The following is a 23763-nucleotide window of genomic DNA, read 5'->3' as shown; positions in this document are numbered from 1 at the left end:
TAAATTACAGGGAGCGAAAGGCTATTTACAATTTGTACAGAAACCAGATGGCAGTTATAAGAGTCGAGGGACATGAAAGGGAAGCAGTGGTTGGGAAGGGAGTAAGACAGGGTTGTAGCCTCTCCCCGATGTTATTCAGTCTGTATATTGAGCATGCAGTAAAGGAAACAAAAGAAAAATTAGGAGTAGGTATTAAAATCCATGGAGAAGAAATAAAAAGTTTGAGGTTCGCCGATGACATTGTAATTCTGTCAGAGACAGCAAAGGACTTGGAAGGACAGTTGAATTGAATGGACAGTGTCTTGAAAGGAAGATATAAGATGAACATCAACAAAAGCAAAACGAGGATAATGGAATGTAGTCAAATTAAGTCGGGCGATGCTGAGGGAATTAGATTAGGAAATGAGACACTTAAAGTAGTAAAGGAGTTTTGCTATTTGGGGAGCAAAATAACTGATGATGATCGAAGTAGAGAGGATATAAAACGTTGAATGGCAATGGCGAGGAAAACATTTCTGAAGAAGAGAAATTTGTTAACATTGAGTATAGATTTAAGTGTCAGGACGTCATCTCTGAAAGTATTTGTATGGAGTGTAGTCATGTATGGAAGTGAAACATGGACGATAAATAGTATGGACAAGAAGAGAATAGAAGCTTTCGAATTGTGGTGCTACAGAAGAATGCTGAAGATTAGATGGGTAGATCACATAACTAATGAGGAAGTATTGAATAGGACTGGGGAGAAGAAAAGTTTGTGGCACAACTTGACCAGAAGAAGGGATCGGTTGGTAGGACATGTTCTGAGGCATCAAGGGATCACCAATTTAGTATTGGAGGGCAGAGTGGAGGGTAAAAATCGTAGAGGGAGACCAAGAGATGAATACTTTAAGCAGATTCAGAAGGATGTAGGTTGCAGAAGGTACTGGGAGATGAAGAAGCTTGCACAGGATAGAGTAGCATGGAGAGCTGCATCAAACGAGTCTCAGGACTGAAGACCACAACAACAACAAGAAGGTAGATCAAAGAGTGTCTTAGATCGGCGAAGGAGAAAAGAGACCCACTTGCAATGTCGGGAATATACCGTATACCATGCACATGCGGAAAAGTTTATGTCGGAATGACTGGACGATCAATTAACACCAGGATCAAAGAGCATAAGCGACATTGCAGGTTGGGGCTGGTGGAGAAATCGGCCGTGGCAGAGCACGCACTGAATGAGACCGACCACGTAATAAAATTCGCCGACACCGAAGTTCTGGCTGTAGAGAAGCACTATCACACGCGTTTGGTTAGAGAAACTGTAGAAATACAAAAACACGCGAACAGTATCAACAAGAAAGGGGAAAGCCTTAAGGTAAACGGATCCTGGCTTCCAGTACTGCAGCGAACGACCGTCGCAGGTAGCAAGAGGAGAACAGCACCAGAAATGACCGCGGAGAAGCCCTCGGACGTTGGCGCGCCAGGTACATATTGTCTGCGCCCGCGAGCTCGGCTCCAGTTCACCATCGGCAATGGAGGGTGAAGCTTTGACAATGCCAGCCACTCGCGCTGGTGAAACGTCAGAAAAATCATTAGATGAACGTCGGCCGAAAAACCCGAGACAGAAGCCAATAGGCAGTTTGTCAAATTGGTGATCCATTGATGACGCAGAATGTGAGCTACCATCCGATCCCTTCTTCTTGTCTTTTTGTGTCACAGATTTCTTTGCTCTACAGTTCTGTTCCGTGTCTCCTCATTCGATACGTGATCTACCTATACTTCAGCATTTTTCTGTAACACCACATTTCAAAAACTTCTATCCTCTTCTTTCCTAACTGTTTATCGTCAATGTTTCACTTCCTTACATGGCTACACTCCATACAAATACCTTTAGAAAAGACTTCCAGACATTTAAATCTATATTCGACGTTAAGTTTCTATTTTTCAAAAAAGCTTTTCATGCCATTGTCAGTCTAAGTTTTATATCCCCACCACTTCGGGTATCATCAGTTACTTTGGTGGCTAAACTCATCTACTACTTTAAGTGTTTCATTTCCTAATCTAATTACCTCAGCATTAAGTGTTTTAATTCAACTACACTCCATTCTCCTTGTTTTGATTTTCTTTATCTTCATCTTGTATCCTCCTTTCAAGACACTGTCCATTGCATTCAACTGATCTCCCAAGTGTTTTTCTATCTCTGGCAGCATTACAGTGTCATTGGCAAACCTCAGAGTTTTTATTTGTTCTCCCTGGACTTTAATTCCTGTACCAAATTTTCCTTACGTTTCTTTTACTGCTTATTCAACGTACAGATTCAACAACATCAGGGATATGCTTTAACCCTGTCTCACTTCCGTCTCAACAACAGCTTCCCTTTCATGCTCCTCGATACTTTCAACTCCCATCTGATTTCTGTATAAATTGGAAATAGTCTTTCCGTCCCTGTATTTTACCCGTCTTACCTTCAGAATTTCAAAGAGAATATTCCAGTCAACATCGTCAAAAGCTTTCTCTAAATCTACAGATGATATAAACGTGGGATTGCTTTTCCTTAACCTATCTTCTAAGAGAAACCAGTATTGCTTCGCATGTTCCCCCATTTCTCTGGAATCCAAACTGATCTTCCACGAGGTTGTTTCCTACCAGTTATTCCTTTCTTCTGTAACAAACTCGTATTAGTATTTTGCAACCATTACTTACTAAGCTGACAGTTCGGTAATATACAAGCAAAAACTGATTAATTAGTGTGCGAGTCGTGAAGAAATAGGAACCACGCTTTATATCCTTTTTTTTATAGAACATCAGTTGATAATAAACCTTCACACTTGAAATTGCTAGTAAGCAAATAAAAATCAGGAAACTGTGTACCTATGGAAGTGTTATGCCCAGAAAATTTTATCTACTGTCGAGCTGCACTAAATTTTCTGAAAAATGGACATGATGAAGCATTTCGTAAATGCTGACTTTTACTTTCGAGACAGGTGTGGAACCCTCATAGGCAGACTCCTGCTCATGTGAGGTAAAGCATAAAGCAAGTAGGAGCTCTCAGCATACAATTGCCTGCGGTTGGTGCAATGCAGCTGTTGACTGGTCCTCACCAAGAATCGCCCAAACCCCAACTGCTTGTCAGGGCTCATGCCCAACAGTCTTGGTTCAAATGGTTCAAATAGGTCTGACAAGGGAACATCCCATCGCACACCCCTCAGATTTAGTTATAAGTTGGCACAGTGGATAGGCCTTGAAAAACTGAACACAGATCAATCGAGAAAACAGGAAGAAGTTGTGTGGAACTATGAAGAAATAAGCAAAATATACAAACTGGGTCGTCCATGCCTAAGATAGACAATATTAAGGGCGAAGCGACCCGAGGAGCGCCGTGGTCCCGTGGTTAGCGTGAGCAGCTGCGGAACGAGAGGTCTTTAGTTCGAATCTGCCCTCGCCTGAAAATTTTGCTTTCTTTATTTTCGCAAAGTTATGATCTGTCCATTCGTTCATTGACGTCTCTGTTCACTGTAATAAGTTTAGTGTCTGTGTTTTGCGACAGCACCGCAAAACCGTGCGATTAGTTGACGAAAGGACGTGTCTCTCCAATGGGAACCGAAAACATTTGATCGCAAGGTCATAGGTCAACCGATTCCTCCACAGGAAAACACGTCTGATATATTCTATACGACACTGGTGACAGCATGTGCGTCATATGACAGGAATATGTTGTCGACCCACCCAACTAGTACACTTGGCGAATGGGTAAAAAGATTCTTCTACCTTGCCCGATTTAGGTTTTCTTGTGGATGTAATGATCACTCCAAAAAAAGTGATGAAAACATAAGGGTTTGTCACATAAACTGAAAATAAAAAGTTAAAGTTTTCGGTCGAGTGAAGATTTGAACCAAAGACCTCTAGTTCCGCAGCTGTTCACGCTAACCACGGGACCACGGCTCTCCTCGTCTCACACTGCCCTTAATATTGCCTATATTGCACATGGACGACCCAGTTTGTATATTTTGCTTATTTTTTCATAGTTCCACACAACTTCTTCCTGTTTTCTCGATCGATCTGTGTTCAGTTTTTCAAGGCCTATCCACTGTGCCAACTTATAACTAAGTCTGAGGGGGGTGCGATGGGGAGGTTCCCTTGTGAGCACTATGGGACTCAACTGTTGAGGTCATTAGTCCCCTAGAATTTAGAACTAGTCAAACCTAACTAACCTAAGGACATCACAAACATCCATGCCCGAGGCAGGATTCGAACCTGCGAACGTAGCGGTCTTGCGGTTCCAGACTGCAGCGCCTTTAACCGCACGACCACTTCGGCAGGCCAACAGTCTTGGTCTCAGTCTGAGAAAAAAGTCCTCGAGGTAAATCCAAACGCAGACGAAACTACTCTTTGTCTCCTCTCGAAGCTTTAGAAGGTCTCTCACAGGATCTCTATTGTATTTGGTTGCCTAACTTCTTTTGTTACAGCCTGTCAAATATGACGTATGGTGATGTCCACCTTCCCATGTCTCCACATTTTTTTTTACAGATAGTTCAATGTCAACAGTAAATGCAGGCTTGCAAAGATATATAAGGTACACGCCCCTTCATATCAGTGTGACCACCGCCTACGTTCTACGTCGACCTGCAATAACCACTCACAGATGGCAGGTGGCAGGACTTGCACTAGAGGGTATATAGATCGTGTCAGGGGGGACACTGAAAACAGTGTAGTCATCGTCATAATTAATAAATGGGGTGATTTAGATTAAATGCAAAATTTATCATTGGCTTTCGGGCCAAGGGTGGAAGCATTTTCGAAACAGTAGGTCTGTAAACTGTTCGCTTGCCGCCTTGGTTATAAGTATACCATGCATGGCAAAATGGTGCCATCCAAAACTGACCACGAGGCAACTGTGCTGCACCATGGGCCATAGATATCAGGGTGCACGACAGCTTTGGACAAATGTACGATCGAATAACGAGCAAATGTTGAGCATCTGACAGCTCAGATGAAATAAAGGGCTACCAACGGTGCCTGCTCAACGACCCTTCAGCAAACACTGCTGAATTTGGGCCTTCGCCACAGACTGCCGGTTCATGCACCCAGGCTGACTGCTGTTCGTTGGTGACAAAGGCTCGCATTTGCACACCAGTGCCGCAGCTGGACGTCCATTGAGCGGCAACAGCTGGTATCTGCACAGTGAGTGTACTAATGTGTGCAAACGTAGCTTACCACTTAGTGTGCTAATGGACAAAACATCTGAACTGTCTTCTCAAGCCCAGGGTGTCAAACAGACATTCCAAATAAATATGACCCCGGCCCTGTACGGTAGCTAATATTAGGTGCGGATCGTAACAAAAATCATTAGAAATGCTGCTGTCACGTACCTAGTATGCATGAATTGATGAAAGTGAAAGTCTGGGGTCTATTCTAGAAAGACAACACAGCTATTCCCTTTTATTCTAAATATAATTTATCAACTGTTGCTTTCAGGGCTCAAGTGATAAACAATAATCATGTTCAATTACTTTTGACACTCAATAACAAAATATTCAATTCTTGGACATTTTGAAATGACGATTATTAAAATAGTTATCTCTACACATGAAATTTTTTTATCACAGGAAAGAATGATTATTAAAAATCCTCATCAGCTCATTGAAATCTATGTTGTCATAGCTGGTCAATGCACTGAGTTGTTGGAGAATAAATTTACTTTTTTGATCATAGTATGAAGGCTTTCACGACCGGATGACATATCTTCTGGTGAACCTTCCGGGATGTAAGGTCGTGGTCCATGAAACTCTTCAGCTCCTAACGTTTCGTCCAGAGCTGCGCTGGACATCTTCAGAGGGGTGTTTCTCCTCCGGTGAGTCTTGCTGACTGACGGGTCGGACGTCTGAGTGCGACTTATATATCGTAGAAAGTGGGCATGACCAAGAGTTTTATCTCTGACAAAGATTATCTCTGCATATCATGTGTAACTCTTGGTCACGCCCATTTTCTACGATATACAAGTCGCTCTCAGACGTCCGACCCGTCAGTCAGCAAGACTCACCGGAGGAGAAACACCCCTCTGAAGATGTCCAGCGCAGCTCTGGACGAAACGTTAGGAGCTGAAGAGTTTCATGGACCACGACCTTACATCCCGGAAGGTTCACCAGAAGATACGTTACTTTTTTGAACCAATGACAAAACCCACATGTACTCAAAGTGAGGATAGGTTAGTATCCTAGCTTTTGACATTCAGTGGTCAAGGCATATGCAAGTTGGAATGAGCAAAATCTAGACTCAACATTTACTGTGGCCTAATGCACAATGGTACATAACCAAGCGGCATCTGCAACGGTGTTGTCTCCATGCTGGATCTGAAATGCTAATTCCCTACTCTGACCTTGGCTGAATTCATTCAGTCAAAACTTTCCTATATTCCTTATAACATTAACTTTCCCTAGTCAAAATAATGCTATTGCACACTTGCTATGGGTTGGAGCGACGTGCTCAATTTCTTTGTCCACAAAAATTCCCACAGGAATAATTAACTACTGCTTTGCTATCTGTCGCCACGATACAAGAAGTGTACCATTCTCACTTCGCAGAAAGCAAAGCTCTCAACACCCTTGCTTATTTCCACATAATTGGGCGGTACCATGTGAGACGAGAGAGAGAGAGAGAGAGATAAAGCCTTAAGGTCTCAAAATGCTTTTATATAATGGGAATCTCCCCACCATGGCATGTCTGCATCAACAAGTATGGCTTCAGCCAGTCACCGTCTTGCTAGAGGTGAATAAATATTTTTATTTTTCTTTCTGGGTTGCAGCCTAGCCCTGTTAATGATGTGCAGCCACTTACCCTCAATCCTAGCGTTATTTACGTCAAAAGGAAAAATGTATTGTTCTGGCCTTATCCCTTTCTGCAATGAAGCTCGCCGTTCTCTTGCTAAATGGGAGTCTTATGATATCATTAACCACCTGCTCAGTCTGTCTCCAAAATGCATTTCATTTTAACTTGTTTGTTCATGTCAGTCCATATATTGGTAGAGATCGTTTTGTTAGTTTTCAGTACATGAGATTAACTGTAATTGCCTTTTGTTGATATAATACAATTATTATTTTCTGAGGATCTCATACTGTATCATTCTGTCGCTATGGATCAAGCTCATGTAAGGTCCATAAAATCCGGACGCCTTACAACATTTTATATTCCATTGGACAGATGACGGTACGCGTGTACGGCGTGAAATGTCTGAAAACAAACTCACTGAAATAACTGTCAGAAACAAGTGATAAATAAACACACACACATCAGCACAGGCTCCCTACTACACTTAATAAAAGAAATGATAAGATAAAAGAAAGAAGAAAAAACCCAATCGTTCCTCTCACACAACACACAACCAGGGAAAATAAAATCTTCCTCCTTCGCCTTCTGGACACACACACACACACACACACACACACACACACACACACACACACACACACACAACAAAAAAATAATTACATCACATCAAAACAAGCACACACACACACACACAAATGCGTACACGAACAGATCACAGATAGTTCAATAATTACACTCGAAAGTTTGGCAATAACATTCGATCTTTGGCAAAAACATCTGACAGTCGGCAACAGAAACCAAAACATTGCATCCAAACAAGTGTTCAATTCATAGTGCTGTGAAATGTGGGATAAAACCGCAAATTGGCATTTATAAGAAGAAGAATAACACTAAAAATGCAACAAGGCGTAATATGTAGGAAATCGTCCACGCAACCTGTAGATACAATTCAAAACATTATTACTTAACAGGAAATACCAACCTCCAGAACTGTTTATAGTCTATAGGTACAGTGACCAAAATGTAAATTAAATACCAAACATATGTAGCACCAAAATTGTGTTTTATTCAGTTGCTGTCAGACGGTCCATAAGCAAAATTATCAATATACCGTAATATTACACGCAACTGAGGAAGATGACTACAAAAGTTGAATTATTGTAATTGTTACCACCGAGTTAATACATAGCGTCAGCAGGTTCACTGAAAGTAACTTTGAACTGTTTCAGACATCTAGTTCGGTGCCATAGTCTTAAGGTTCCTTTATGCGATCATATTTATTTGTCAAATTCGCGCCTATCTATCCACAGACTTCTCAAACTAACCAGTACATAGTCTAATAATTTTGTGAATTTAACTTCACTTTTGAAGCAGACACTTTTCATGCATTTTGCACTTTGGTTACAAATGGGAGTGGCTACAAATGTAGCTAACGCATTTTTAAGGAAATGTTGTACTACAAACTGATGATATCAGCATTTTACAAATGGACAATTAAACTTTTAATACTCTGTTTAGAGTTACTTCGCCCTAACATTGAAGAATAAGATACAAGTAAGCGAAAATTTATTCCCTTCTACTTCGTCATCTAATGACAGTTCATTAAAATACCACTGTGTGGGAACATATATAATTATTTATCTATTTAACCTGGTCTGATTAGCGCCACCAGGGGCTCCTTATGCATAGGACCACAGTACCTTGTTTACATCATAGCTACCTAACTAATAATTTTAGTATGACAAATAGTATTAAAATGATATGAATGTCTGTAGGGACAATGTCCGAAATAATACTGGCTACGAAATAAAAAAGTTAATTCTGGCCATATTTGTACAACTACTATTACTGCTGCCACTAGTAATGATAATAGTAATAATAATAATAATCGGAATAATAAGAATAATGACAATGACAGACAAAAACAATATTTAGCCTACATCGTCCTTCAAAGAACTGGAGAACTTCGTATTTTTAGTTTGTGCATCGAGATGTTTTCTTTTTTTTTTTTTTCACACTCTTCCAGCGTAATATGCGGCTGGGGGAAGATGCCACATCAGAACCATCTTGGTAACTGCCAATTCTGTCCTGTTTCCATCCTTGACTGTAGTTTCCATAGTTGTGGAAACTCACGATCAACGAGATAAAATACGATAAAACTCTTTTTCATGGCACACCTTCAGCAAAACACCAGACAAACAACGTCTGCCACCTTTCCAAATTTCTGTAAATCAAAATTTCTCTGAAACGTGTCAGGCAAGCCTTATGTTTCACAAACATATCAAACATCACCATACGCTGTCTAATATTTGGCAAACATAAGGAAGTTTGACAAATATTTGATCGAAATGGGGCCCTTTAGAGACCCTTTTTTTTTGCCAATACCTTACTTGTGTGAACCTTAATCATAATTTTATAGTGCTCATTGACTCAACTCATTGTCACTGTAAACAGGATCCACATCCTAGTGTCTAAAGTTCGGAGAACCACATCATAAATGAAAAAGACTATATTAATGAAAACGAGCATTTTTTCTCCAGAGTATATAGTTAAATTTTCTCTTGATTGAACAGATCATTTCTTATTAATTAAGCAGCATAACTGATTGTGATTTACAACAATTATAATAACAAGCAATTCATTTTACCTTTCTCTCAATTAAACTGATCTCTTTGCATGTTTTTGATTACTTTATGTACCAATTTCCTGGCTTCAGTAATTAAGAGATGCTATTGTATTTTGTAGTAATTTAGAAATCATTTACATTTAATTATTAATTTCTTGAGAGGGAATTATAAATCATAGGAACAGTTCGTTTATTGAAATTAGTAGCTAACAGTAAGGACTACACTAAGATTGTTAAGTAAATACTTTTGCATCACGTAATTCAATAATTCATTGTGTTTCGAATTTTTCTGTAAGTTCGTTAAAGAATTCTAAAGTTTTCAATATGTACTTTGACATGATGATCTAATTTTGTGATCACTTGTCTAAACAAATTAACTCCCAGGTGAGTAGTGACCATTGACGCCCACATACATGTTACTGATTGTTATAAAAGCTTAAATTCATTCAAGTACAATTGATTTCAGGAATAAATTGTCCCCTTTAGGACTGGCGATACTCTTATTTTATTACACCATTAAAATTTCATCAATTTGCATTTTTCTCATTAATGACAAATTTGAATAATCTTTCAAAATTAATGCACTGAGATGACAAAAGTCAAGAGAGAGCGAGTTGCACGTACACAGAAGGCTGTGGTATCGCATACACAAGGTACAAAGGGGCAACGCATTGGCGGAACTGTCATTTGTACTCAGGTGAAAAAGATTTACTACGTGATTATGGCTGCACGACCGGAATTAACAGATTTTAACGCGGAATGATAGTTGGAAGAAGAGGCATGGGACATTCCATTTCGGAAACCGTTAGGGAATTCAGTATTTAAAGAATTAATTTTTCCGAGATCCAAGAGTGTGCCGAGTGTACCAAATTCCAGACATTACCTCTCACCACGGATAACGCAATGGCCGAGAGCTTTCACTTAACGACCGAGAGCAGTGGCGTTTGCGCAGAGTTGTCAGTGCTAACAGACAAGAAACATTGCGTGAAACAACCGCAGAAATCAATGTGGAACATACGACGAACGTATCCGTTAGGGCAGTGCTGCAAAATTTGGCATTAATGGGCTATGGCAACAGACGATCGACGTGACTGCCTTTGCTAACAGCACGACGTAGCCTGCCGCACCTCTCCTTGGTTCGTAACCGTACCGGTTGGACACTGGACGACTGGAAAATCGTGGCCTGGTCAGATGAGTCTCGATTTCAGATGGAATGAGCTGATTGAAAGGCCCGAGGTATCCATGGATCCAAGTTGTCAACAAGCCATGTGCAAGCTAGAGGTGGCTTCATAATGTAGTGGGCTGTGTTTACGTGGAATGGAACTGGGTCCCCTGGTCCAATTGTACCGATCGTCGACCGAATATGGTTATGTTCAGCTACTTCGAGACCATTTGTTCTCAATCAAGGATGAAATTTTTGTGGATGACAGACAGTCCACCGAGTCTCCGATAACAATTTTTCGCTGTTGGTTAGAAGAACATTCTGGGATATTGGAGAGAATGATCTGGCCACTCAGTTCGTCCGACATGAGTTCCATCGAACATTTATGGGACTTAATCGAGAAGTCAGTTCGTACACAAAATCCTGCACCGGCAACGCATTCGCAATCATGGACGGCTATAGAGACAGTATTTGTGCTGTGGACTTTCAACGACTTTTGGAGTCAATGCCACGTCGAGTTGCTACACTACGCCTGGCAAAACGAGGTACGACACGATATTAGGAAGTAGCCCATGACTTTTGCCATCTCAGTGTATATTCGCATTCGTTACTAGGGCAGTGTATTCACTTGTCATATTAACGGTTGGCTGTAGTCACTTTCACATCGATACGGTTTATTTCATAAAAATCAATGCCTTTCCGATCATTTTCCGTTCGGATAATCGCGTTCGATTGCAGCAGATGTCGGAGGTGGTGGTGAGGCGTAGCGCCGAATACCGATCCTGCCTTGGAGGCGGTTAAGTGGGAGATGTGTCTCAGAGCTGGATAGTACAGATGGCGACGCGAGACTGGACGCTCACGTAGTTTATGTATCAGCCGATAGAGGAAAATACTGGATAGGGGACTGATTTAGTTTCGATTGTGCCCACTAGAGTGCACTAAAGTGGTAGAAAGTTTCTTATAAACTGTTCTAGTATTTCCATAAAGTGTTATGTCTTTTTACGTAGGTAAAATGTTTTAAATGTTTTAGCAGTATGAATGATGCGTGAGTGTGGTTTAAGGTTAATATGAAGATAATTGTTTAACGAGTTATGTAGTGGGATTTAGTGTGGGATCATTTCGAAGACGTATGGATGTGGCCAAAGGGGATTTTTAAAGAATAGATTTGTAAAGTAAGTTTATAGTAAAGGGAAAGTTAATTCAGTTATAAATAACAGTAAATAACGTTATGCATAAACAAAACCTCAGCATATTAGGTAATTACGTCGGTAAAAAGTGCAGTCGTTAGGTTTATTATTTTGTGATTGGCTATTGATTAAAAGCGCGGACTGACGCGAGAGAACGTTGTTTTGGTATTGGCTGTTGAGTAAATTGACCAATGGTAAAGTAATATTGTTCGCTCGCCTTTCTCTGCTGGTAGAGAAGACTTATTGTTAGAGTATTCTAGGGTGGAGTCGGAGCCTAGCCATGACACAGTTCGGACGTGTGTAGTAGGAGTTCCGATGGAAATGATAAGTTGCCGGATCTGGCAGTGTTTCATACATCAAAAGTGTTGTAAAGTGACGGCATAATTATTCCGAAGGGTGTGTAGAAACTTCGGAATTTTTAAGTGAATTTTGTGACGAGAAAAGACATAAATTCCGCGTGGCGTATTGAGCAGGTCGGTGGCTAAAAACTGTGACTCCATTAGGTACCGACAGACTTAATATTTGGCGAGCGTTCTCAACCAAAAACAATACGTATTTTTGTAGTTATTACGTTTTCGGGAAATGCAACACCATAAACTTGCTAACTTGAGTGAAAGGGATTGTGAGTGACTGTATTAAGACTAGCACAGGCTTGGCAGTGATACTTGTTCACCTAAGTTTCAGAATATATTAATTAAGGACAAAATTTCCAACCTTTCATTTCGTGTGAAAACTTTCTCCCGAAACGTAGATTAGTGACTTTAATTGCAGCCTAGTTCACGTCGAAGTACAGTAGGTTTCGCACGGCTTCCCTTCTGATGATCTGCTGAGACAATGTTCACAGGTAGATGCAGGTCCGTCGTAAAGGGACGGAAGGAAACGCGCTGCCGCAGTGGGAAGTTTACAACGTAAATCAGGAACAGTGCCTCTTAGCGTTAGGGTGAGCAGACTCACCACCACCAAGAACTGGACTGTCGTCACCAAGGGTGCAGCAGAACCACGCAAAATAACTTTGCTGGTGTGGGAGTGAGAGTTTCTTAGATGGGGAGACGAGTCGGACGGAGCAGGGAATCCACGAGAGGCGATATCAGATTGATCTGTCGGTGTTGCTTCATCGGGAGGACAGCCTCCGGAATCGCGGCACGCCATGAATACTGTATGTTCGCTACGAGCGCAAGCCCACCTGCTCGATGTCGTCTCTCCTTCTCTGGAACTGGAGCAGCGCGGCTCGGGGGGGGGGGGGGGGGCGGTCTCTCTCTTTCTCCAGCGGCAATGTGATCTGCGCGCGACGCCCCATCGATTGCTGGCCACGCGAGGCTTAAATTTTCATGCTCTTATGCATGCCGCCATGCGAATAAAAATGCTGATACATCGGCCCTTCTGATCCCGTTCGCAGACCGAACCTATTCTCTGCTAGCAGGCGAGGGCAGTACCAATCACAGGTTGCAAAAAACCGTGGGCTGCCAAACGTTATCCCAGTTTCTCGACTGGAAGTTGGGATGTGCCTTTCAGGCACGATGTGATTATTGACCTGCTCGAGAGTTTGCGCGAACTTGTCCTGGCACTTCAAGTGCAGGTCTGCGAAGAAATTACATAGTTGTCTGTTGCAGGATCATAATTACGCTCCTCCATACCCTTTTGTGATAATGGGTACTACGCTGATATAAATAAAAACGTTGACCGTCTAATTCAGCTGTAGACTTCCATTTATTCATCCAGAAGATTCCCTGTAAGTCCATGGACTAAACATTTCACAATAGGCGCCACAATTGCACAATACTTTGACGTAGCTGAACATTACAAAAATTCATCTGCCATCTTGGATAAACAAAAACCTTCGGCTCGCTAGCTTCTGAGAACCAAATACGGCGGGCTTTCTCCCAAAATCACATATTCGATTACACTTTAACCTCCTCATACAAGTGATAAATAAGGGACGGTATTTTTGATAGAAATGCAACAGATGTTGGTGATTTGCATGTACTAGCTCTGCATTTATGTAATGACCATTAACTACAGAAATGTCTTTTAGTTCTCCCATTTATCAGTACACAAGATAACATGAACACAGTAGGTTTTCTGTAAATTTCAAGACAAGTTATGGTTTGAAATTTGTCTTTTGCCTGAAAGTGAGTTCTTAAGTGTTGTGCATCATTTTAATAGAGCAAATATCCAAATGGGATCATAGGGTACGAATAAATTATGTTTGAAATTCTCATATACGGTGAAACAACTTAATGCAACAAACTTGGCAAGATTTAAACCACATTCCCAATTCTCTTTCGCCTAAGTTTTCTGTTGAGGTATGAAGTCTCAAAAGGTAAAAAGCAAACTTTGAAGTTACGTATTTTACAAAATTAAGTTTTATTAATGTTATGTACTATACAAATGTCCTCTCAGTCCTTTACAAATGTTGTGATCATTATCAAACTCAACTGAATTCTACTGGTATTTAAATTGCTTCGCAACATATTACGTCTGGATATTTGAATACTACAAGCATCATTGTAAACACGGCTTGCTAAAAATATATATTTTCTTTGTTAATTATAAAAAAGCCAAATAAGGTGACACTGTGTACGTAAAGGTACCACAGATAGTATTCCAAACTTAGTTATTCAAATAACGAGTTTTATATGCTGACAGCTGAGCGCGAAAAGTGTTAGTAAAGAAACCAATTCACAGCAACATGTAATATTTTGTACAGTACCTGACCGTATTTCTTATTGAGCGTGAAAAGTGTTAGTAAAGAAACCAATTCACAGCAACATGTAATATTTTGTACAGTACCTGACCGTATTTCTTATTGAAATTACCGATACCCTACCTGAAACTTCATAGCTGCTAAGAAGGTTTGATTAATGTTATGTACCATTCAAATGTCCTCTCGGTCCTTTACAAATGTTGTGCTCATTATCAAATTAAACTGAATTCCACTAGTTGGCGTTGTTGGTCATTAAAATGGCAGTACCATGAAACAGGCATGCATAACCGTCAAACTGACCGTAATTATACAAGGAGGCACCAAAAACGTTTCGAGCCTAGCTCTGTAACGCATCAACAGACGACAGCCTGAGGCAGCTTGCGCAGGCACACGGAGCACCGACCTTCACAAGTCAGTGCCCCGGTACACAGGGTCCTGTTTACTCTTTTGTGCCACGAGACGCGATAGCGTTGTCCGGCTTACATTGTGCGTTATTAACCAAGTTGCACCTAACTTTTCTTTGGAATGAAAATAACACAGACTACACTCACTAAATGTAGTGGGCTTATGATGAGCAGCGATGCTATAATGTGCTAAACTTGGAAGTTTTTCATGCGACAGAAAATGTATGTATCTGTACTAGTAACCTACAATATTAATTGAGTTACGTGTTTCTCACGATGTTTCTTTGTGACATATAACGGAACAGTTCGAAATTCTTTCTCATTTTCCTTGTCTTCGTTCATCATCCACCCCAAAAAGTACTGTACATGCTTCCGCTCTATAGGAAACTGTATATCAGTAAAGTTTAATTCACTTGCATTTAGTCACATGTTGTTTATTCGTATTTACATGGTACAAACCAGTTAGAATTAACCACATTCAACAGGTAATCGTATGACTGAATGTTTTCGTTTCTCCTCACTTTTGGCAGCTGTCTGTAACATGTTATGTAAAACCCCTTATCTTCATTAAGAGTAACATGCAACTGATCTATTTCTGTTAATGTCCTACCAGAATCTCACTCTTTAAAACTTTTCACTTTCTTTAACAGCACGGCACTAATATTAGTTGAATACCACTCATCAATAATTTTGGATTGCTTCAGACTTACATTATTTGTATTTAGTTTCGTCTCTATTACATCATCTGACTTGGGAAAGAGAAAGTTGCTGACTAGTGAAAACCCGATTTCAAGAATCTGGTTAATTTTACGAACTCTATTGTCAAAGGTGTAAAAACAGACATTCAAGACGTGCCCAGGATCGCTTAAACCATCCGAATTACCTATCACACCTACTCGTATTTGACTTTCCTCAGAAACCCATTCCAGATTACTGTTTGGATTTAATTTAACGTGCTTTGGAGAGTTTGCTCGTTATTCGCTTTTAGTGCTTATTAGAATTACCTTCTATTACAAACAACAGGGTCTTGTAATGCAAATAAATAAATGAAACATCCCCGCCATCTAGCCACATTTAAGTCAAAAAGCTCCATTAACAAAATGAGAAAGACACTGAAATTCATGATGAGGATAAATTGTATAGAGTACAAATAGAATTGCTCTGATACTTTCAGCTAGATTGTAATACTTTCCCTCAAATAGCTTCATTTAATATATACTCTTTTATTTATCATACACTTAATTTTTCCCGAAGGCATGCAGCTTTACTGTATGATTAAATGATGATGGCGTCCTCTTGGGTAAAATATTCCGGAGGTAAAATAGTCCCCCATTCGGATCTCCGGGCGGGGACTACTCAAGAGGATGTCGTTATCAGGAGAAAGAAAACTGGCGTTCTACGGATCGGAGCGTGGAATGTCAGATCCCTTAATTGGGCAGGTAGGTTAGAAAATTTAAAAAGGGAAATGGATAGGTTGAAGTTAGATATAGTGGGAATTAGTGAAGTTTGGTGGCAGGAGGAACAAGACTTCTGGTCAGGTGACTACAGGGTTATAAACACAAAATTAAATAGGGGTAATGCAGGAGTAGGTTTAATAATGAATAGGAAAATAGGAATGCGGGTAAGCTACTACAAACAGCATAGTGAACGCATTATTGTGGCCAAGATAGATACGAAGCCCATACCTACTACAGTAGTACAAGTTTATATGCCAACTACCTCTACAGATGACGAAGAAATTGAAGAAATGTATGATGAAATAAAAGAAATTATTCAGATTGTGAAGGGAGACGAAAATTTAATAGTCATGGGTGACTGGAATTCGAGTGTAGGAAAAGGGAGAGAAGGAAACATAATAGGTGAATATGGATTGGGGCTAAGAAATGAAAGAGGAAGCCGCCTGGTAGAATTTTGCACAAAGCACAACATAATCATAACTAACACTTGGTTTAAGAATCATGAAAGAAGGTTGTATACATGGAAGAACCCTGGAGATACTAGAAGGTATCAGATAGATTATATAATGGTAAGACAGAGATTTAGGAACCAGGTTTTAATTTGTAAGACATTTCCAGGGGCAGATGTGGACTCTGACCACAATCTATTGGTTATGACCTGTAGATTAAAACTGAAGAAACTGCAAAAAGGTGTGAATTTAAGGAGATGGGACCTGGGTAAACTGAAAGAACCAGAGGTTGTACAGAGTTTCAGGGAGAGCATAAGGGAACATTTGACAGGAATGGGGGAAAGAAATACAGTAGAAGAAGAATGGGTAGCTTTGATGGATGAAGTAGCGAAGGCAGCAGAGGATCAAGTAGGTGAAAAGACGAGGGCCAGTAGAAATCCTTGGGTAACAGAAGAAATATTGAATTTAATTGATGAAAGGAGAAAATATAAAAATGAGGTAAATGAAGCAGGCAAAAAGGAATACAAAGGTCTCAAAAATGAGATCGACAGGAAGTGCAAAATGGCTAAGCAGGGATGGTTAGAGGACAAATGTAAGGATGTAGAGGCCTATCTCACTAGAGGTAAGATAGATACTCCCTACAGGAAAATTAAAGAGACCTTTGGAGATAAGAGAACCACTTGTATGAATATCAAGAGCTCAGATGGAAACCCAGTTCTAAGCAAAGAAGAGAAAGCAGAAAGGTGGAAGGAGTATATAGAGGGTCTATACAGGGGCAATGTACTTGAGGACAATATTATAGAAATGGAAGAGGATGTAGATGAAGATGAAATGGGAGATATGATACTGCGTGAAGAGTTTGACAGAGCACTGAAAGACCTGAGTCGAAACAAGGCCCCCGGAGTAGACAACATTCCATTGGAACTACTGACGGCCTTGGAAGAGCCAGTCCTGAGAAAACTCTACCATCTGGTGAGCAAGATGTATGAAACAGGCGAAATATCCTCAGACTTCAAGAAGAATATAATAATTCCAATCCCAAAGAAAGCAGGTGTTGACAGATGTGAAAATTACCGAACAATCAGTTTAATAAGTCACAGCTGCAAAATACTAACACGAATTCTTTACAGACGAATGGAAAAACTAGTAGAAGCCAACCTCGGGGAAGTTCAGTTTGGATTCCGTAGAAACGCTGGAACATGTGAGGCAATACTGACCGTACGACTTATCTTAGAAGAAAGATTAAGGAAAGGCAAACATACGTTTCTAGCATTTGTAGACTTAGAGAAAGCTTTTGACAATGTTGACTGGAATACTCTCTTTCAAATTCTAAAGGTGGCAGGGGTAAAATACAGGGAGCGAAAGGCTATTTACAATTTGTACAGAAACCAGATGGCAGTTATAAGAGTCGAGGGACATGAAAGGGAAGCAGTGGTTGGGAAGGGAGTAAGACAGGGTTGTAGCCTCTCCCCGATGTTGTTCTATCTGTATATTGAGCAAGCAGTAAAGGAAACAAAAGAAAATTCGGAGTAGGTATTAAAACTCATGGAGAAGAAAAAAAAACTTTGAGGTTCGCCGATGACATTGTAATTCTGTCAGAGACAGCAAAGGACTTGGAAGAGCAGTTGAATGGAATGGACAGTGTCTTGAAAGGAGGATATAAGATGAACATCAACAAAAGCAAAACGAGGATAATGGAATGTAATCGAATTAAGTTGGGTGATGCTGAGGGAATTAGATTAGGAAATGAGGCACTTAAAGTAGTAAAGGAGTTTTGCTATTTGTGGAGCAAAATAACTGATGATGGTCGAAGTAGAGAGGATATAAAATGTAGGCTGGCAATGGCAAGGAAATCGTTTCTGAAGAAGAGAAATTTATTAACATCCAGTATTGATTTAAGTGTCAGGAAGTCATTTCTGAAAGTATTCGTATGGAGTGTAGCCATGTATGGAAGTGAAACATGGACGATAAATAGTTTGGACAAGAAGAGAATAGAAGCTTTCGAAATGTGGTGCTACAGAAGAATGCTGAAGATTAGATGGGTAGATCACATAACTAATGAGGAAGTATTGAATAGGATTGGGGAGAAGAGGAGTTTGTGGCACAGCTTGACCAGAAGAAGGGATCGGTTGGTAGGATATGTTCTGAGGCATCAAGGGATCACCAATTTAGTATTGGAGGGCAGCGTGGAGGGAAAAAATCGTAGAGGGAGACCAAGAGATGAATACACTAAGCAGATTCAGAAGGATGTAGGTTGCAGTAGGTACTGGGAGATGAAAAAGCTTGCACAGGATAGAGTAGCATGGAGAGCTGCATCAAACCAGTCTCAGGACTGAAGACCACAACAACAACAACAACAACACTTTAAAGGTGATCAAATGATCTCCTTCTGTAAAGCACCCCTTCTTAATTAACTGCACTATTTTTGCATTTTCTTTGGAAAATGACAACACATCAAAGCCTGAAACTTTTATTGTGAACATGACTGTGTCTCACAAAACAAATTCAGTGTTACAGTAATTTTCATTTTGGGGAGCACATATCAGTTTTCATATTACTATCATGTTGTGAGAATTTATGAATTTGAATAGATATTGATAATGCTATCGAAGTTAAGTTACTTGAATATGTCAGACATTTAGATACGTGTGATGCATTCTTATTTACATTTATTTATTTATTTACATGTCAAGTTCCGTAGGACCAAATTGAGGAGAAAATCTCCAAGGTCATGGAACGTGTCAGTACATGAACTTACAACATAAAAGTAATAATAGATAAAAATAAATGCTCATGAACCTGAAAGAAAATCAGTCCATAAGTTTAAGCAAACGCTACCAGCATTACAATGAGAATCAGCTTAATTTTTCAAGGAACTCCTCGACAGAGTAGAAGGAGTGACCCATGAGGAAACTCTTCAGTTTCGATTTGAAAGCGCGTGGATTACTGCTAAGATTTTTGAATTCGAGTGGCAGCTTATTGAAAATGGATGCAGCGGTATACTGCACACCATTTTGCACAAGAGTTAAGGAAGTCTGATCTAAATGGAGGTTGATTCTTGCCGAGTATTAACCGAGTGAAAGCTGCTTATTGTTGGAAACGAACTAATATTGGTAACAAGAAACGACAATAAGGAATATACATATTGAGAGACCAATGTCAAAATACCCAGACTCGTGAACACAGGTCGACAAGAGGTTCTTGAACTCACACCACTTATTGCCCGAACCGCCCGTTTCTGAGCCAAAAATATCCTTCTAGAATGGGAAGAGTTAGCCCAAAACATAATACCATACGACATAAGTGAATGAAAATATGCAAAGTAGACTAATTTACGTGTCGAAGTATCACTCACTTTCGATACCGTTAGAATAGTGATAATGGCAGTATTAAGTCTTTGAACAAGATACTGAACGTGGGCTTTCCACGACAGCTTACTATCTATCTGAACACCTAGGAATTTGAACTGTTCAGTGTCACTAATCATATGCCTGTTCTGTGAGATTCAAACGTCGGGTTTTGTTGAATTGTGTGTTAGAAACTGTAAAAACTGAGTCTTACTGTGATTTAATGTTAGTTTATTTTCTACAAGCCATGAACTGAGGTCATGTACTGCACTACTTGAAACCGAGTCAATGTTGCACACAGCATCCTTTACTACCAAGCTAGTGTCATCAGCAAACAGAAATATTTTAGAGTTACCTATAATACTACAGGGCATATCATTTATATAAATAAGGAACAGGAGCAGCCCCAACACTGATCCCTGGGGCACCCCCCCACTTGACAGTACCCCACTCAGATCCCACATCACAGCCGGCCGGCTGAAGTGGCCGTGCGGTTAAAGGCGCTGCAGTCTGGAACCGCAAGACCGCTACGGTCGCACGTTCGAATCCTGCATCGGGCATGGATGTTTGTGATGTCCTTAGGTTAGTTAGTTTTAACTAGTTCTAAGTTCTAGGGGACTAATGACCTCAGCAGTTGAGTCCCATAGTGCTCAGAGCCATTTGAACCATTTTTTTAACCACATCACAGCCATTATCAACATTGTGAATAATGACCTTTTGCTGCCTGTTGCTAAAGTAAGAGATGAACCAATTGTGAGCTACTCCCCTTATTCCGTAATGATCCAACTTCTGGAGCAATATTGTGAGAACAACACAGTCAAATGCCTTTGTTAAATCAAAAAATACGCCAAGCGTTCGAAACTTTTTGTTTAGCCGATCCAGTACCTCACAGAGAAAAGAGAATATAGCATTTTCAGTTGTCAAACGACTTCTAAAGCCGAACTGTACATTTGATAGCAAATCGTGTGATATAAAATGATCAATTAACCTTACATACACAGCCTTTTCGATAACTTTTGCAAACACTGATGGCATAGAAATAGGTCTAAAATTATTTACATTATCCCTTTCTCCCTTTTTATAAAGCGGCTTTACTACTGAGTACTTTAATCGCTCAGGAAACTGACCATTCCTAAAGGAAAAATTACAAATATGGCTAAATACGCGGTTAACATGTGCAGCACAGTACTTTAATATTCTACTAGACACTCCATCATAACCATGAGAGTCCTTAGTCTTCAGTGATTTAACTATTGACTCAATCTCCCTCTTGTCTGTATCACAGAGGAGTGTTTCAGACGTCAATCTCGGAAAGGCATTTGCTAAGAAATTTATATGATTTCCTGTAGAAACTAAATTTTTATTTAGTTCACCAGCAATGCTCAGAAAATGGTTGTTAAGTACTGTACACATATCTGATTTATCAGTAACAGAAATATTATTACTGCGAACTGACTTTATATCGTCTACCTTGTGCTGCTGACCAGACACTTCCTTCACAACTGACCATATGGCTTTAATTTTATCCTGTGAATTAGCTATTCTATTTGGATACCACATACTTTTTGCCTTGCTAATAACATTTTTAAGCACCTTACAATACTGTTTGTAATGGGCTACTGTAGCTTGATTGTGACTACTTCTAACATTTTGATATAATTCCTGCTTTGTTCTACATGACATCCTTATCCCACTAGTCAGCCAACCGGGCTGTCCATTACTGCTAGTACCCTGTTTAGAATGTTCTAATGGAAAGCAACTCTCAAAGAGCATGAGAAATGTGTTATGGAAAGCATTGTATTTATCATCTATATTATCGGCACTATAAACATCTTGCCACTCTTGTTACTTGACAAGTTTTGAAAAACTCTCTATTGCTGTTGGATTAACTTTCCTACGTGGTTTGTAATTAAATATGACGTTGGTTTGAGTACAAAAACCTTTTAATGTTAAAATTTGAGAATCATGGTCTGACAGGTCATTGACCCTTTTACTAACAGAATGCCCATCTAGTAATGAAGAATGAATAAAAATATTGTCTATGACTGTGCTACTATTCCCCTGCACCCTAGTTGGAAAAACCACAGTTTGCATCAGATCATATGAATTTAGGATATCTACCAACATCCTTTTCCTTGCACAATCACGTACAAAATTAATATTGAAGTCACCACATATAACTACTTTCTGGTACTTTCTACAAAGTGGATCAAGAACCCTCTCTAGCTTAAGCAAAAATGCTCTGAAGTCGGAGTTAGGGGACCTATAAACAACAGCAATTAGAAGTTTAGTTTCACTAAATTCAACTAATGCTGCACAACTTTCAAATATCTGTTCAGTGCAGTGTCTTGATACGTCTATGTACTCAAATGAAATACTGTTTTTTACGTACAGAGCCACTCCCCCACCCCACAAGGAACTCCTCGAGAAACAGTCAGCTAATCTGTAGCCTGGTAAAGGAAGCCTCTGAATTAACAAATTATTTACGTGGTGCTCTGATATACCAATAATTTCAGAGTTATCATCTATTAGCAGTTCACTAACTTTCTCTCTAATACCTCTTATATTTTGATGAAATACGCTAATTCCTTCTCTACTTGGAAACATTACATCCTCTGGAGGTGAGCCCTTAGTTAGAGGCACTTCCTTTAAGCAAGTATACCTATCAGCTCACTTCAGTCTAAAAAAGGTGCAGCTCTAACACCAACCACCACAGGAATTTTTCCATGAGTGATACCACCACCACCACCACCACCACCCACTACACTGTCACATATAAGCTTAGCCAGCCTCCCCTTCCCATACCTATTGAGGTGCAGGCCATGCCTAGTGAAACACCATCTACTGATAGACCCAACTGGCACCACTGAGATGTGATCCATGCCCTCCGCCATCAGCGCCCTCCCCAGCCCACATTAACGCGCCTAACAGCCGCATTAAGGTGAGGCCGATCATGACGCTGAAACAGTTGCACGAAATGCACATCAGTGCCACCAGTTTGAGTAGCTATCTTAACCAAGTCACCACTGACATCATATTCCCCATCACTATCGAGACTGTTCCCTGCTCCACCCACTATCACTACCTGATCCTCTTTCGTAAAATTCTTGCATAACTCCCCTATGCTTTCAGTCACCTGAGCCAATCCTGCACTAGGCTTCACAATGCTGGAGACCTGGTACTCACTCCCCAACACTTCCTGCAACTGCTGGCCCACACCTCTACTGTGGGAACTACCTAGCAGCAGAACCTTTCTGCTGGACTTTGCAACTAACCTAGGCCTCCTAATTGCTGAGGACTGCTGCAAGTTACCTACATCTACGGCTACACGAGGCTCCTCTCCACTCAACCCTGACTGTTGGTCGTATCTATTGCATGTATGCAAAGTAAAACTGAATACCTCCTCTTCCTAGCTACCTTCTTTCCAACTGCCAGTTCCCATTCCCCACCACCCTTCACCCTCCTCAACCTATCTCAACCTATCTAGTTCCTCCTTTGCGCATTATAACTGCACCTGAAGGGCACAGATCTTGCGCTCCTGCTCCTCTATTAACTTGTTTCTACTACAGATTCTACATTCCCAGGAGAGGATATCCCTAAAATGACCACTGGCTTCCCCACTG

Source organism: Schistocerca serialis, chromosome 9 (genome assembly GCF_023864345.2).
Source record: "Schistocerca serialis cubense isolate TAMUIC-IGC-003099 chromosome 9, iqSchSeri2.2, whole genome shotgun sequence".
In the NCBI taxonomy this organism is placed as follows: domain Eukaryota; kingdom Metazoa; phylum Arthropoda; class Insecta; order Orthoptera; family Acrididae; genus Schistocerca; species Schistocerca serialis.
Note: the sequence above shows the minus strand (reverse complement) of the source record.